Source organism: Triticum aestivum, chromosome 2B, assembly GCF_018294505.1.
Source record: "Triticum aestivum cultivar Chinese Spring chromosome 2B, IWGSC CS RefSeq v2.1, whole genome shotgun sequence".
Classification (NCBI taxonomy): Eukaryota; Viridiplantae; Streptophyta; class Magnoliopsida; order Poales; family Poaceae; genus Triticum; species Triticum aestivum.
Window position 1 is genome coordinate 102992761 of NC_057798.1, and position 5887 is coordinate 102998647.

Below are 5887 nucleotides of genomic sequence, written 5' to 3' on the forward strand. Positions count from 1 at the left end.
CCTGGGTATTTGATACTGGTTCAGTTGCTAACATAGCTACGGATTAAGCGAAGATTGGCTAAGGACGAGGTGACGATGCGCGTGGGAAATGGTTCCAAAGTCGATGTGATCGCCGTCAGCACGCTACCTCTACATCTACTTTCGGGATTAGTATTAGACCTAAATAATTGTTATTTGGTGCCAGCGTTGAGCATGAACATTATATCTGGATCTTGTTTGATGCGAGATGGTTATTCATTTAAATCAGAGAATAATGGTTGTTCTATTTATATGAGTATTATCTTTTATGGTCATGCACCCCTAATGAGTGGTCTATTTTTACTAAATCTTGATAGTAGTGATACACATGTTCATATTATTGAAGCCAAAAGATGCAGAGTTGATAATGATAGTGCAACTTATTTGTGGCACTGCCTTTTAGGTCATATTGGTGTAAAGCGCATGAAGAAACTCCATTCAGATGGACTTCTGGAATGACTTGATTATGAATCACTTGGTACATGTGAACCATGCCTCATGGGCAAGATGACTAAAATGCCATTCTCCGGAACAATGGAGCGAGCGACAAATTAGTTGGAAATCAAACATACTGATGTATGTGGTCCAATGAATATTGAGGCTCGCGGCGGGTATCGTTATTTTCTCACTTTCACAGATGATTTGAGCAGATATGGGTATATCTACTTAATGAAACATAAGTCTGAGACATTTGAAAAGTTCAAAGAATTTTAGAGTGAAGTGGAAAATCACTGTAACAAGAAAATCAAGTTTCTACGATCTGATCGTGGAGGCGAATATTTGAGTTATGAGTTTGGACTTCATTTGAAACAATGCGGAATAGTTTCGCAACTCACGCCACCTGGAACACCATAGCGTAATGGTGTGTCCGAACGTCATAATCATACTTTACTGGATATGGTGCGATCTATGATGTCTCTCTCTGATTTACCGCAATTGTTTTGGTGTTACGCTTTAGAGACAGCTGCATTCAAGTTAAATAGGGCACCATCTAAATCCATTGAGATGACATCTTATGAACTGTGGTTTGGCAAGAAACCCAAGTTGTCGTTTCTTAAAGTTTAGGGCTGCGATGCTTATGTGAAAAAGCTTCAACTTGATAAGCTCGAACCCAAATCGGAGAAATGTGTCTTCATAGGATACCCAAAGGAAACTGTTGGGTACACCTTCTTTCACAGATCCGAAGGCAAGATATTCGTTGCTAAGAATGGATCCTTTCTAGAGAAGGAGTTTCTCTCGAAAGAAGTGAGTGGGTGGAAAGTAGAACTTGACGAGGTAATTGTACCTTCTCCCTTATTGGAAAGTAGTTCATCACTAAAATCAGTTCCAGTGATTCCTACACCAGTAAGTGAGGAAGCTAATGATGATGATCATGAAACTTCTGATCAAGTTACTACCGAACCTTGTAGGTCAACCAGAGTAATGTCCGCACCAGAGTGGTACAGTAATTCTGTTCTGGAAGTCATGTTACTTGACCATGACGAACCTACAAACTATGAGGAAGCGATGATGAGCCCAGATTCCGCAAAATGGCTTGAAGCCATGAAATCTGAGATGGGATCCATGTATGAGAACAAAGTGTGGACTTTGGTTGACTTGCCTGATGATCGGCAGGTGATACGTCTCCGTCGTATCTACTTTTCCAAACACTTTTGCCCTTGTTTTGGACTCTAACTTGCATGATTTGAATGGAACTAACCCGGACTAACGCTGTTTTCAGTAGAATTGCCAGGGTGTTCTTTTTCTGCAGAAATAAAAGTTCTTAGAATGACCTGAAAATCAACGGAGATTATTCTTGGAATATATAAAAAATACTGGAAGAAGAATCCACGTCAGGGGGCCCACACCCTGTCCACGAGGGTGGGGGGCGCGCGCCCTGCCTCGTGGGACCCCTGACGCTCCACCGACCTCAACTCCAACTCAATATATTCGTGTTCGGGGAGAAAAAAAATCAGAGAGAAGGATTCATCGTGTTTTACGATACGGAGCCACCGCCAAGCCCTAAACTCTCTCGAGAGGGCTGATCTGGAGTCTGTTCGGGGCTTCGGAGAGGGGAATCCGTCGCCATCGTCATCATCAATCTTCCTCCATCACCAATTCCATGATGCTCACCCCGTGCATGAGTAATTCCATCATAGGCTTGCTGGACGGTGATGGGTTGGATGAGACTTATCATGTAATTGAGTTATTTTTGTTAGGGTTTGGTCCCTAGTATCCACTATGTTCTGAGATTGATGTTGCTATGACTTTGCTATGCTTAATGCTTGTCACTAGGGCCCGAGTGCCATGATTTCATATCTGAACCTATTATGTTTTCATGAATATATGTGAGTTCTTAATCCTATCTTGCAAGTCTATAGTCACCTACTATGTGTTATGATCCGGCAACCCCGAAGTGACAATAATCGGGACCACTCCCGGTGATGACCGTAGTTTGAGGAGTTCATGTATTCACTATGTGTTAATGCTTTGGTTCAGTACTCTATTAAAAGGAGGCCTTAATATCCCTTAGTTTCCAATAGTACCCCGCTGCCACGGGAGGGTAGGACAAAAGATGTCATGCAAGTTCTTTTCCATAAGCATGTATGACTATATTCAGAATACATGCCTACATTACATTGATGAATTGGAGCTAGTTCTGTGTCACCCTATGTTATAACTGTTGCATGAATAATCACATCTGGCATAATTCTCCATCATCGATCCATTGCTTATGAGCTTTTCATATATTGCTCTTCGCTTATTTACTTTTCCGCTGCTACTATTACAATCACTATAAAACCAAAAATATTAATTTTGCTACCGTCACCACTACTATCATATTACTTTGCTACTAAATACTTTGCTGCAGATATTAAGTTTCCAAGTATGGTTGAATTGACAACTCAGCTGCTAATACTTGTGAATATTCTTTGGCTCCCCTTGTGTCGAATCAATAAATTTGGGTTGAATACTCTACCCTCGAATACTGTTGCGATCCCCTATACTTGTGGGTTATCAAGACCATTTTCTGGCACCTTGCCGGGGAGCATAGCTCTATTCTTTGAGTCACTTGGGATTTATATCTGCTGGTCACTATGAGGAACTTGAAAGAGAAAGAACTAAGATTTTTCCCTCAACTACGAGGGGAGGTAAGGAACTGCCATCTAGCTCTGCACTTGATTCACCTTCTGTTTTGAGTAAGCTTGCGACACCTAAACCTGCTTCTGCTATTAATTCTGATATGTCGCATGTTATTGATGATGCCACTTCTGCTATGCATGATACTTATGATGAAACTACTTCTATGCTTGATACTACTGTGCCACTAGGTGAATTTCTTGATGAACAACTTGCTAGGGCTAGAGAAAATGAAATTATTGAAATTGATAATATTGATGAAAGTGATGATGAAGATTCTCCCCCTAGCTATGAATTGCCTGCTGTGCTTGAGGGTTATGTTATGGATGAAGAAACTGCTAGGGACTTTCTTGCCTGCAATGATAGAAGTGATCTTAAGAAACTATTAGCTAAGCTGAAAGAAACGTCTCTGAATGCTAGAATGAAATATGATCCTGCTTATGCTACTTCACCTATCTTTATTACTGATAAGGATTATGATTTCTCAATTGATCCTGATATAATTACTTTGGTTGAATCTGATCCTTTTTATGGCTATGAATCTGAAACTGTTGTGGCACATCTTACTAAATTAAATGATATAGCTACCCTGTTCACTAATGATGAGAAAACTCGCTACTATTATATCCTTAAATTATTTCCATTCTCATTAAAGGGTGATGCTAAGATATGGTTTAATTCTCTTGATCCTGGTTGTGTGCGTAGTCCCCAGGATATGATTTACTACTTCTCTGCTAAATATATCCCAGCTCATAAGAAACAATCTGCTTTAAGGGAAATATATAATTTTGTGCAAATTGAAGAAGAGAGTCTCCCACAAGCTTGGGGGAGGCTTCTCCAGTTACTTAATGCTTTGCCTGATCATCCTCTTAAGAAAAATGAAATACTTGATATCTTTTATAATGGACTAACCGATGCTTCCAGAGATTACCTGGATAGTTGTGCTGGTTGTGTTTTCAGGGAAAGAACTGTTGATCAAGCTGAATTGCTATTGAATAATATGTTAACCAATGAAAATAATTGGACACTTCCTAAACCAACTCCTAAGCTAACTCCGAAGAAAAGGGGTATTCTATTTCTCAGTCCTGGAGATATGCAAGAGGAAAATAAATCTATGAAAGAAAAAGGTATAAAAGCTGAAGATGTTAAGAATTTACCTCCTTTTGAAGAAATACATGGTCTTAATTCACCACCTATTAAAGAAACACACGGTCTCGATAACCCGACACAGGTAGTAAAGGTAAATTCTCTCTATAGATTTGATGAAGGTGATATCCCTTGTAATAAGTCTGCTAGCTAATGCTTAGATGAGTTTGATAATTTTATTGTTAAACAAGAAAATTTTAATGCTTATGTTGGTAGACAATTGAAACATAATGCTTATATGATTGAACACTTGAGTGATTATATGGCTAGTGTTAAAGGTGAAATTAAACTTATTAGTAAATGTGCTTCTATGGTTACCACTCAAGTAGAACAAGTGCTTAAATCTCAGAATGATTTGCTCAATGAATTGAATAGTAAGAATAATGACTTTGCTGTTAGAGTTGAAACTAGAGGAGGTAAAGTGACTCAGGAACCTTTGTATCCTGAAGGCCACCCTAAGAGAATTGAGCAAGATTCTCAGAGAACTAATATTGATGCACCTAGTCCTTCTAAAAGGAAGAAAAAGAAAAATGATAGGACTTTGCATGCTTCTAGTGAACCTATTGTTGACACACCTGAGAATTCCAATGATATTTCTATTGCTGATGCTGAAACACAATCTGGTAATGAACATGAACCTAGTGATACTGTTAACGATGATGTTCATGTTGATGCTCAACCTAGCAATAATAATGATGTAGAAATTGAACCTGTTGTTGATCTTGATAACCCACAATCAAAGAATCAACATTATGATAAGACAGACGTTGTTGCTAGGAAGCACGGTAAAGAAAGAGAACCAAGGGTTCAGAAACCCATGCCTTTTCCTCCTAAACCATCCAAGAAAAAGGATGATGAGGATTTTGAGTGCTTTACTGAAATGATTAGACCTATCTTTTTGCGTATGCATTTGACCGATATGCTTAAAATGAATCCTTATGCTAAGTATATGAAGGATATTGTTACAAATAATAGAAAGATACCGGAAGCTAAAATTTCCACCATGCTTGCTAATTACACTTTTAAGGGTGGAATACCAAAGAAACTTGGAGATCCAGGAGTACCAACTATACCATGTTCCATTAAAAGAAATTATGTTAAAACTGCTTTATGTGATCTTGGAGCCGGTGTTAGTGTTATGCCTCTCTCTTTATACCGTAGACTTGATTTGAATAAGTTGACACCTATTGAAATATCTTTGCAAATGGCTGACAAATCAACTGCTATACCTATCGGTATTTGTGAGGATGTGCCTGTTGTGGTTGCAAACGTTACTATTTTAACGGACTTTGTTATTCTTGATATTCCTAAGGACGATAGTATGTCTATTATTCTTGGAAGACCCTTTTTGAATACTGCAGGGGCTGTTATTGATTGCACCAAAGGCAAAGTCACTTTTCATGTTAATGGTAATGAGCATGCGGTACACTTTCTGAGAAACAACCTCAAGTCCACAGTATCAATTCTATTGGAAAATTTCAACAATCACTTTGGAGGTTTTGAATTCCCCCTTCCTACTGTCAAGAAGAAATATCATATTCTTATTGTTGGGGACATGCATATCCCTGTTGAGGTAACATAGTGTTATTCGAAATTTCTCCGG